This window comes from Dreissena polymorpha, chromosome 7, assembly GCF_020536995.1.
Source record: "Dreissena polymorpha isolate Duluth1 chromosome 7, UMN_Dpol_1.0, whole genome shotgun sequence".
In the NCBI taxonomy this organism is placed as follows: Eukaryota; Metazoa; Mollusca; class Bivalvia; order Myida; family Dreissenidae; genus Dreissena; species Dreissena polymorpha.
Window position 1 is genome coordinate 35,662,183 of NC_068361.1, and position 12,317 is coordinate 35,674,499.

Here is a 12,317-nt window from a genome sequence, read left to right on the forward strand (position 1 = left end):
CCCAGATGAGACGCCGCATCATGCGGCGTCTCATCTGGGTCTACGCTGTTTGCAATGTCCTTTTTTCAGGACGCTAGGCATAAATGGGTTAAACTGGAGGGGTTATATGGTTTGTGCTCTGTCTGTCAAACTTTTCTGGATCCTGCAATAACTTTAAAAGTTCTTAATATTTTCTCATGAAACTTGAAACATGATGGATGGCAATCTGGAGATTATGCACATCATTTTTGTTCCCTTTACTTTGTGCCTTTTTTTCCCTTAGCTTGCTATTAGGTTGCTATTGTTTGCTTGCTTGTATCCATATGTTTTGCTTCCCTCTAGTTAGCTTTCTCTTTTGCGGGGCTGTTGTGCATGCTTGTTAATATGTATGTAGACAATTCTTCTGCTAGGTAGCCAATCCTAAGCTGCAATGCCATGTATTTGAGTTTCCTGTGAGGTAGCTGCTGATCAGTTTTCTCCATATCTGATTTGGGGAGATAAGTGTTTTAAAATCTTGTTATTGATCACACTTTTTTGTTCATTTCAGTCTTCAGCATCTTATTTCATTTCCTTTTGGAGCAGTTTTAATAGCTTAATTACGTTACCTGATATCATATGCTATTTACTCCGATAGGATCGTAATTCATCCGGAATTTTCTGTCCGAGGAATCCCACACTTTTCATAAACCTGTCAGGTAGGTCAGAACGGTCACATAGTGCCGTGTAGCCGTACAACCAAAACGGGACATTACCCAGAATTCACTCTTATTCCGGATGGCGATATACAAAGGCCGACATTTTTGTTATTGACTTAATTGTTGCTTCTGTTTCGCTGGATTCTTCTGTTTAACAGAATAGAGAAGTTTTTGTATTGCGTTAAAACATTCTCCGTATATATATCCGTGTATTTCTGTATTGTTTTGTGTATTTGTTTGTTTGTTCAAGGCAAAATATGCCTCAAACACGTGGCTCATGTGGACACATAAGGGCAGCATGGGACAACCATGGTAGCTGCCTGTCGTGTGCAGGATGTACCCAGGATAACTGCTGTCCTTTCTGTGAGCATTGGTCTGCAGATACCTGGGCCATCAAGTGTCGACCCTTCAAGAGTCGTGGACGCAACAAGAATAGTTCAGATCAAAGTAGGGAAAGTTCCGTGTGTCGGGACTTTTCACCACACAATCTTGACCATATGCCACCAGTAGCTGCCAGGCATCGGTCCTTACCCCATGACTACACCGGACAAAATTTGCCCGGTCCGTTCATCGGGAATGACCAGTTGACCGGTCCGGAGACATCACCGGTCACCGGTCATGCTATGACCGGTCAACCGGTCACTGACCGGTCCGGTCACCGGTCATGCTTTGACCGGTCCGGTCAACCGGTCATTGACCGGTCCGGTCACCGGTCATGTAATGACCGATCCGGTCACCGGGTACCGGTCTGTGCCACAGACTGTTCCGGTCACCGTAGATGTTGACACTACCTTGTCAGTACTCCACAAAGGTAGACGCAGCCGCGTTTCTACTGTGAGTCACAGACGTAAACGTGTAGTGTCTGATGTTTCCGGCTACTCCTCCACCTCGGGCTCGTCGTCGTATGACTCATCGTCTACTTAAAATAGCCCTCATCATTATCGGAGGGGACGTCGTTCACGCTTACCGAGTGTTTCTTGTAAAGATTGCCTCGTAAAGAGCGATCACGCCAGCGCTCGGGGAGGCGTTCGATCAAGAAACATCATTCCCAGCGCCGCCGAACAGTGTCTCGGCATCGCAAGGATAAGGGACATAGACCTTCCTCTATTAGGCGCTCTTGGACTCCTAGGTCCCCTATTTTGGCCTCAACACACACTTCAGCCGTTCCTACAACCACTGAGCATAATTTGTATTCAAACACTAGTTTGAATACATATCAGGCTCAAGGTACAGGGGTTAATCTAACCACTTCGGCTGCGTTTTCAGCCCCACGGGTCTCTTCCACATTGCATAGAAGTATACCCCGGGCTGCCGCTATACCATCAAATCCCAATACTTTGTGGATCCAACAGTCGCCGGGAATCTTTGTCCCTTTTTCGACTGATCCTTTACCAGCGACCTCTGGTATTCAAAGTGAGTCTGCTGACTTGATCTCTGAGTGACCTAACTCACCAGCTATATCTTTGATGGTGCCGGAAAACGATTCTCTCATGATAGAAGCGAATGAATCTTTTATTCCTACTTCTATATCCACCGGTTTCAATCAATCCAATGCTCCCGCAGATGGTTCGATTAAGGCGGGTTCGGAGTCTAATGAGGCCGAACTTTATTATTTGGCCTCCATCAATCAGGTATACGAACTTATGTTCAATACCTTAGATGAGGACTTCTGCCCCCGCCCTTCCTTGTCTCTCACAGGATCTGCGGTTACCGTTACAGAACAGGTAGCACGCAGACGAGAGCCCGGCAGGATAAGTAAGGCTACTTCCGAGTGGATCTATGCCTTCCTATTGGCTCTTCCACAATGGCTGTTTTCCAGTCACTTGAACCAGCCAATAAGCCTTCGCCATCTCCATGGAAAGCCCCTAAGGAGCTGACGGAGCCTAAACAGATGGACGGCGGGAAAAGTTATAAGGCCCCGGAACCCGACCCTGCTACCGCTTTGGACCTTTCCAAACTTCCGGTTCCTGATGCTGACATTAGTAAGCTGTCACTTACAATGCCTTCATCATCTACCCATACATCAGTCCCTCTTTCCCTGTTGGAAAATTGGGAGCTGAGAGAACGCCGTTCCATAGGTCTGGCTAACCAGCTAGATCTCATGTCAGCCACAGCCTTAGACTTGGTTTGGGAGCTCTCTGATTCAATCCCAGAGGAGCTCCGGGCCTTGTTGATACATCTTTCACGTACTACGCAGTGTTTATCTCACAATGCTGCGTCGTCTATGTCTGAGATGTTAAGGCTTTGGAGAGACCTCATCCTCTCTTCCTTGCCCAATAATTTCCTTTTGGAAACAGGCGTAAACTCCCTTCGAACTGCTCCACTAACAGCAGAGTCTCTTTTCGGAGGGAGGATACAGTCGGCACTTACTGCTGATCGTGAAGATCAGATACATGCCTCCTTAGCTAGGAGCAACTCTGGCCAGCGCCCAGTGGTTTTTAAGCGCCCTGCTTCTAAGCCCCCCAAGAGCCCCACCGGCCAAGAACGCTAAAAGGGACAGTTTCCCTACTAAGCGTCCGTCTGCTCCACGTCAGCCCACAAATAGGCCTCCTTTTCACAACATAACAACTAACTATCGGAAGCCTTCTTTAAACCAAAATTGGAGTAAGGGCAAACACAATGCGGACAAGAAGTCATTTAATCCTTCCGGCAAGGGTGGACCTCCTAAAGGTCAGCCCTAGGTCATACCCCTTTCTACTGCCACAACCTCTGATGCCGGAGGTACCAGTCGGGGCCAGACTTATGCACTTCGCAAATCGATGGCTCTAAATAACTTCGGACGCGTGGGTTCATTCTCTTGTCACACAAGGCCTCACTTTTCAATTCAAAAAAGGCCCCCACTCTCTCGCGTCCCAATAGATCTGGTATCTCCGCATCCACAACTTCCAGACTCCATTCTCGGACTCCTGGAAAAACAGGCGGTAGAAAGGGTTCACGACCCTTGTTCTCCAGGATTTTACAGTCGCCTTTTCCTTGTTCAAAAGAAAAGCGGCTCCTGGAGATCAGTCATAGACTTAAAAGTGTTCAACACGTTTCTAGTCAAACCTACTTTCAAGATGGAGACTCCTGCCTTCATTCGGCGCTCCATCAAACCCATGCACTGGGGGGTTTCCTTGGACCTGGAAGATGCATACTTACATGTTCCTATCCATCCCAACTACCGGAAGTACCTGCGCTTCTCCTTTCAAGGCCAGGTCTACCAGTTTCGGGAGATGCCCTTTGGATTGGCCACAGCTCCACGAGTTTTCACCAAACTCATGGCCGCAGTGAGCGCACACCTCCGATTACACGGGGTTCAACTGCTTCAGTATTTCGACGATTGGCTCTTACACCAGCTCGATTGTCAACTGCTTCTGCTACACCTAGAGTTCTCTTGGAAGGAGCTCCTCTCTTTAGGACTCCTTCTCAATGTAGCCAAGTCAGACCTCATTCCCTCTCAGGATTTCATATTCGTGGGAATAAATTTTCTGACCCACATAAATCGGGTCAGGGTCTCACCGCAACGTAAATCAGACCTCCTTTTGAAGGTCAGATGGGTGCTGTCCCAATCTCATATCACAGCTCAAGATTTCCTCTCACTCAATGGTATCCTGAGCTCTGTAGCAGACTTCGTGCAGTTGGGACGTCTCTTCCTACGTCCTCTTCAGCACTATCTCTCAGCTCGATGGAAATGGTCTCCAGACAATCTGCTAACACAGATTCCCATCCTTCCGTCCTTAGTCCCCCACCTTCTATGGTGGCTAGACGAGGAGACCCTGTTGGCAGGAGTACCGCTTCTTCCCCCGCAACCGTCTTTACATCTCATAACGGATGCAAGCATGGAAGGTTGGGGCGCTCACCTGGAACCCCGCAGCCTGACATTATCAGGATTGTGGTCTCCTCAGGAGTCTCTCCTGCACATAAACAATCTCGCAATGCGAGCAGTCTTTCTAGCTGTTTCTCAATTCCAATCACATCTTCGGGACTCCTGTGTGATGGTATCGACAGACAACTCATAAGTCGTGGCTTACATCCAGAAACAGGGCGGTACACACTCTCACTCCCTGTATCTGGAAACAATGAAATTACTTGTTCTTTGCAAGAGCCTAAACGTCTCTCTCTTGTCCAAACACATACCAGGTCGTCTCAACGCCCTGGCGGATGGTTTGTCTCGCAAACACCAGTTACTTCCATCGGAGTGGACACTTCATCAGGAAGTGGCCAATCAGATATTCCTCACATTTGGTTATCCACAGGTCGACCTGTTTGCGACGAGAGACAACCACAGACTTCCTCTGTATGTGAGTCCAGTGTACGAACCAGCAGCGTGGGCGGTAGACGCGCTTTCGTTCGATTGGGATCAACTGGACGCCTACGCTTATCCCCCACCCATTCTTATTCCCCAAATCTTAGGGAAAATCAGTGTGAGCTCTTGCCGGATCCTCCTGATAGCCCCTTGGTGGCCCAGGAGATCCTGGTTCAACGACCTTCTCGGTCTCCTGTGCGAATTTCCCAGGGAACTCCCGCACAGGTCAGATCTCCTATCTCAGAGAGGCAGACTTCACTTGGATCCAGACATGTTCCACTTACACGTCTGGCCGTTATCAGGCAATCCTTGCAGAAGAAACGCTTTTCTGTCAGGGCTTCAACGCTCGTTGCCTCTGCAAGGAGAAAGTCCACCAGAGCAGTCTATGATGCTCGCTGGAAACTCTTCTCTAATTGGTGTGTTCAATGGGAAAATTGATCCCCTCAATCCCTCTGCTAGACGCATAGCGGATTTTCTAATCTATCTCTTTGATGATAAGAAACTTTCTCTTAGCTCCATCAAAGGATACAGGTCTGTGCTTTCGCATACCTTGGCTTTTCGTAAGTCATCACAAGTCTGTGCTGACCCAGCCATTTCGGAACTGATCCGAGCCATGGAACTTAAACGTCCTGTGTCTCGTTCTCTTACCCCCAAATGGGATTTGGCTTGTGTTCTTGGATCACTTATTAAAGCTCCCTATGAACCCCTTAATCAGGCTTCTTTACAGTTCCTAACCTGGAAGACCGTTTTCCTTCTTACCAAGGCTTCATCCAAACGTAGAAGTGAAATTCATGCTCTTTCTATCGAAGAAAGCCATCTTCGTTTTGATTCCTCCGATGGCTCTGTCACCTTGTTGTGTCAGCCAGGATTCCTTGCTAAAAATCAACTCCCCTCAATGCCTTCTAAACCCTTCAAGGTCCCAAGTCTTTCTAGAACTTGTGGTAATGAAGATGAAGATAGACTCCTCTGCCCTGTCAGGTCTTTGAAGTTCTATCTTAGTAGAGTTAAGTCTATTCGAGGTTCTCGCAAGAGACTCTTCATTCCCTTAAAAGTGGGGGCGATGTGTCTGCGGCTTCTATTTCCCGTTGGGTAGCCTCGACTATAAAAGGGTTTACTCTTCTCTTTCTTCAAGGGATTCATCCCTTTTTAAGATTAGACCGCATGAATTACGAGCAATGTCGGCTTCGTGGGCATATATTAATCATACCCCACTCTCTGACGTGCTTCAAGCTGCTTTCTGGAGGAATCAGACCACTTTTTCATCTTTTTATCTTCGTTCTCTGGAGTGCCAACAGGACAACTTGTATTTATTGGGCCCCCTTGTGGTTGCACAAACGGTAGTATCTTCTACGGCATAGGTATATTACGCTTATCCGTGAATTAAGTTATTACCGTAATAACGAAGATTAGCTGAGAACCCGAGATATGGGTTCCGCTGTGATGGGGAGATTTTCGCGAACCTTCCCGCCTCAGCTGCAAATTCAGCATATGATATCAGGTAACGTAATGAGGCTATTAAAACAAATTTTTCTAGTAAAATTCATTTTAATTAGTAATTACCTTATATCGGTAAGTCCCACCTCCCACCCCGCTCTTCGTCTAATATTTCATATTTTTTATTGGAATAAGAGTGGATTCTGGGTAATGTCCTGTTTTGGTTGTACGGCTACACGGCACTATGTGACCGTTCTGACCTACCTGACGGGTTTATGAAAAGTGTGGGATTCCTCGGACAGAAAATTCTGGATGAATTACGATCCTATCGGAGTAAGTAATTACTAATTAAAATGAGTTTTACTAGAAAAAAATTGTTTTTAGGCCTTCATGGTCAAGATCAGCAGATACCCCACAAGTTTCAAGTTTTAAGTTAAAGTTCTATATTCTGTTTTATTTATTTCAATGTATTTCTTACCAAGTTCTTTCAAGCTTATGCTATAATGTGATATGCATGTATGTAACTTGTTATAATTTAGCCTCCTCCCTCTCCAGAGGATGATAAAATACTATATGTGCCTAATTGCTTTATTTACATATAATAGAATACACATTGAAATTAGTGATATATAATCTTATTGTGCTTAACCTATTTAAATATCCATGAAAAATAACTTTAGTAAGTTTATTTTATATATTTTTCTGCTATAATAATGATTATGCTGTTTCATAATCTGTATCTGCAGATATCTTTGCATGAGTAGTCTCAATGTTAGTCCATTGCTTGGATGATTGTTTGATTATCTAAATAATTAATTAATTGATTGGTTAGATAAATAATCAATTGTGTTATCAAATATTGTGTTGCCATGTATTGTTTATTTTGTCATGTTTAACATTTTTAATAATGTGTCTTAAATTATGTAACTGTATGCGCTATTGTGTTGTCATGTAAATGTTTAGCTTATAAGTGAGCTTTAAAAGCTCTTCAGAGCTTGTGTTAAAATGTTATATACCCGACTTCATAAATAAATATTACTTGACTTGACATAGTAATTACCGGTATCACTAAGTGCTACAGTGCATAATGCAAAGGTTTCGCGATTTTGTTATTTTTTAAGGAGTGACTGCCCTTTGTTTAAAATGTCATATAAAACCTCATGTGCACAACTCCACCTACATTGTGCCCGCAATGTTTGCCAGACTTTTACAGAATAGTTAACAGCAAGTGCAACAACGCATATTGTCAAGGATTCACAATTATTTTAATTATCAAGAGTTATTTCCTTAAGTTTTAAATAACATAATAAATAGCATAATTTTCCTGCGCACATTTTCTCCATTTTTATTACATTTTTTGTCACACTGTTTGAGTTTATTCAAACATGAACATACTAATTATCATTATATCCTGTTCAAAGGTATAGTGCAAGAGCCGTGTGATTGCAGTTGTTTTTTTTTGTCTTATAAACTGAGTCGCAAATTCTTTCTGTATGAAAACAATGCACACATCATGCGGGAAATACACTGTCTGTGACAGCATCATGTTGTTTTGTGTTCTAATTTATAATAACAAGCATGTTTTTTATTGATTCTGATTTTTCATGCAATAAATATCTAGACCAATGATTTATTCTTTCCTATGGATTATAAGGAAATTATTGTAATGAAATAACATTGTACTTGAATTATACTAAATAGCTTTACAATTCGTGCAATTTCCATAGTCTCCTCTCTTATTCAGTAGTTAAATGAGTTAAAAAACTTAACTTTGAGCTAATGCAGAGACATGTATATTGACATGTATGATACCATAGTGTTTTTTTTAATTCAATGACCTTTTGTCAGCAGTTTTGATCTTTAATGTACTTAATCAAAGTCAACATTTCCAAATACAGTTTAAGATTAATCATTGGAGAGTTTCATCCAGTTTGGGTGATTGTTATGCAATTTACCTTGTATGTCATTATGTATGTACATACATCTGCCATCATGTATTTTTAATAAATCAATTATGCAAAAACGTTTTTGGTTTCCTTTAATTCAGTGCTAGAAGTGAAGTCATGACCTGTATTTAATGCAATAAATTGGTCATTTATGAAATATTATGTGCCAGACCATAATAAGCAGCTCCATGGAGCTCAATTGGTCATTGTCAGCTCAGGTACAACTATAAACAACGCCAGATGCTTAAAGTACATGTATACTACAATGTGTATGTACCACGGGTATGAAAAATACACTTAAAGGTATCCGGCCATTCTCCTAGGTACTTTTAAGCGTATTTTCTGTACGCCAGGTACTGTAGTATACTTAAAGAGTACCCAGGGTACATTTAAGTATTACGTGCGCCAACAATGACCGTTGACCCAAAGTATGCAGCTCACTGGACACTGCACACATGAGGCGATTTTGTGTGGCACGAGAAAAATGCATGTACATTAAAACTCTCAAAGCTAGGTAACAGTCTCAATAATTCACAAGGAAAAATTATTGTCAAAGCTGGTGTACATTGGTTAATGTTTGGATTACTTATTTTATATTTAATTTTATTATGCACCTCATCGAAATGAAATATAACAATCATGCCAGCACAAATTATAACATTACCATGGATCTCTTGCTTACACTAGTTTGATATCAATAAACACCTAGATTAAGAAACCTAGAATCTTTAGTTCTAGTAGTTACTTAAGCAATAGTGGATATGCAAAAAATATGAGTTGATCATAACAAAAGTGTTGAGTCATTCTCCATCAGATCATTTATAGAATTGTAACAACCATAGTGCTCCAAAATTGACAACTAGTATGACCAAACAAATGATTAAGTTGAATGAATGTACATTTAAGCAGAACATGTGCTTGGAAGGTTCTGGAATAATTTCACCAATGTTTTTTTAAAGAAAGTACATGGCAAAGAAATATTAAGCGCAATAATAAAACAAACAATGAAATTACATATATTAACACTTAAATTGTTCTTTTACAAGGTTCCGATCATAGATTATCAAGAATACAACAAAATAACGTTGGATAAATTGCTGACTTTACAAAGATGACTCACGAGTAAACAATTTACAAAATTCAATGACTAAACGTATCACTGTCGAAACAAGGAATGCAAGTCAAACTGGTACAAGTGGTCAAAATTTCATTTATAAATCTGTAACAATATCTTAAGGCTACAAGCTTTGGACCCTTGAGAATATCATATTAATTCCTGAATCTTTCATACAGTTTTAGATCATAACAAGGGCTGTTTGTAAAACATGCATGCCCCCCATATGGGCTGTCAGTTGTAGTGGCAGCGATTGTGTGAATACGTTTTTTGTCACTGTGACCTTGACCTTTGACCTAGTGACCTGAAAATCAATATAGGTCATCTGCCAGTCATGATCAATGTACCTATGAAGTTACATGATCCTAGGCCTAATTATTCTTGAGTTATCATCAGGAAACCATTTAACTGTTTTTAGTCACTGTGACCTTGACCTTTGACCTAGTGACCTGAAAATCAATAGGGGTCATCTGCCAGTCATGATCAATGTACCTATGAAGTTTCATGATCCTAGGCGTATGCATTCTTGAGTTATCATCCTGAAACCATTTTACTGTTTCGAGTCACTGTGACCTTGACCTTTGACTTAGTAACCTGAAAATCAATAGGGGTCATCAGCCAGTCATGATCAATGTTCCTATGAAGTTTCATGATCCTAGGCTTCAGCATTCTTGAGTTATCATCCGGAAACCATTTTACTGTTTCCGGTCACTGTGACCTTGACCTTTGACCCAGTGACCTGAAAATCAATAGGGGTCATCTGCCAGTCATAACCAATGCAAAAATGAAGTTTAATGATCGTAGGCGTAAGCATTCTTGAGTTATCATTCGGAAACCATTTTACTGTTTCGAGTCAATGTGACCTTGACCTTTGACCCAGTGACCTGAAAATCAATAGGGGTCATTTGCCAGTTATGATCAATGTACCTATGAAGTTTCATAATCCTAGGCATAAGCATTCTTGAGTTATCATCCGGAAACCATTTTACTGTTTCGAGTCACTGTGACCTTGACCTTTGACCTAGTGACCTGAAAATCAATTGGGGTCATCTGCCAGTCATGATCAATGTTCCTATGAAGTTTCATGATCCTAGGCTTCAGCATTTTTGAGTTATCATCCGGAAACCATTTTACTGTTTCGGGTCACTGTGACCTTGACCTTTGACCCAGTGACCTGAAAATCAATAGGGGTCATCTGCCAGTCATGACCAATGCACAAATGAAGTTTCATGATCCTATGCGTAAGCATTCTTGAGTTATCATCCGGAAACCATTTTACTGTTTCGAGTCACTGTGACCTTGACCTTTGTCCTAGTGACCTGAAAATCAATAGGGGTCATTTGCCAGTTATGATCAATGTACCTATGAAGTTTCATAATCCTAGGTGTAAGCATTCTTGAGTTATCATCCGGAAACCATTTTACTACTTCGAGTCACTGTGACCTTGACCTTTGACCTAGTGACCTGAAAATCAATAGGGGTCATCTGCCAGTCATGACCAATGCACAAATGAAGTTTCATGATCCTAGGCGTAAGCATTCTTGAGTTATCATCTGGAAACCATTTTACTGTTTCGAGTCACTGTGACCTTGACCTTTGTCCTAGTGGCCGAAAATCAATAGGGGTCATTTGCCAGTTACGATCAATGAACCTATGAAGTTTCATAATCCTAGGCGTAAGCATTCTTGAGTTATCATCCGGAAACCATTTTACTATTTCGAGTCACTGTTACCCTAACCTTTGACCTAGATATATGAAAATCAATAGGGGTCATCTGCCAGTCATGATCAATGTACCTATGAAGTTTCATGATCCTAGGCGTAAGCATTCTTGAGTTATTATCCCGAAACCATTTTACTGTTTCGAGTCACTGTGACCTTGACCTTTGACCCAGTGACCTGAAAATCAATAGAGGTCATCTGCCAGTCATGACCAATGTACAAATGAAGTTTCATGATCCTAGGCGTAAGCATTCTTGAGTTATCATCCAGAAACCATTTTACTGTTTCGAGTCACTGTGACCATGACCTTTGACCTAGTGACCTGAAAATCAATAGGGGTCATTTGCCAGTCATGATCAATGTACCTATGAAGTTTCATGATCCTAGGCCTAAACGTTCTTGAGTTATCATCCGGAAACCATCTGGTGGATGGACGGACCGACGTACCGACCGACAAGTGCAAAACAATATACCCCCTCTTCTTCGAAGGTGGGCATAATTAAATAAATGATTTTATATATATATATATATATATATATATATATATATATATATATATATATATATATATATATAGAACGCTAAATAATTGATATATGTCAACCACGAATAACGAAAAAAGAAAAGTTCTAAAATACCGGCATCTTTAACAATTATTAGTTTATATTGATTAAAATATCATGACTGGTATATTACATTACTTGAGAAACGTTCATATTTTCAGTATATTCGGTAATAAACTTTCGTGGTGTGAAATCGAAAGTACATCGCGAAAATAGGTGACATAACAATACACACTATAAATAACGCAAGTAGATTGACCATTTTATATATAAAATATATACAATTCACAACGCATGCACAATTTGCATTCCTGGGTTTACCACATGACGATGATCAATCTACTGGCGTTATTTATAGTTATCTGGTGGTTACCTGGTAGACATACCCAGTAAAATGTATTACCAAATATACTGAAAATATGAAAACTTAACAACAACTTTGTTCAAGTAATGTAATATACCAGTCGTGATATTTGAATCAATAAAAACTAATAATTGTAAAAAAATACGGTATTTTACAACTTCTTTTCTTCGTCGTCGTGGTTGACAGTCCCTTTAAGCAATTTGAACGATACTGACA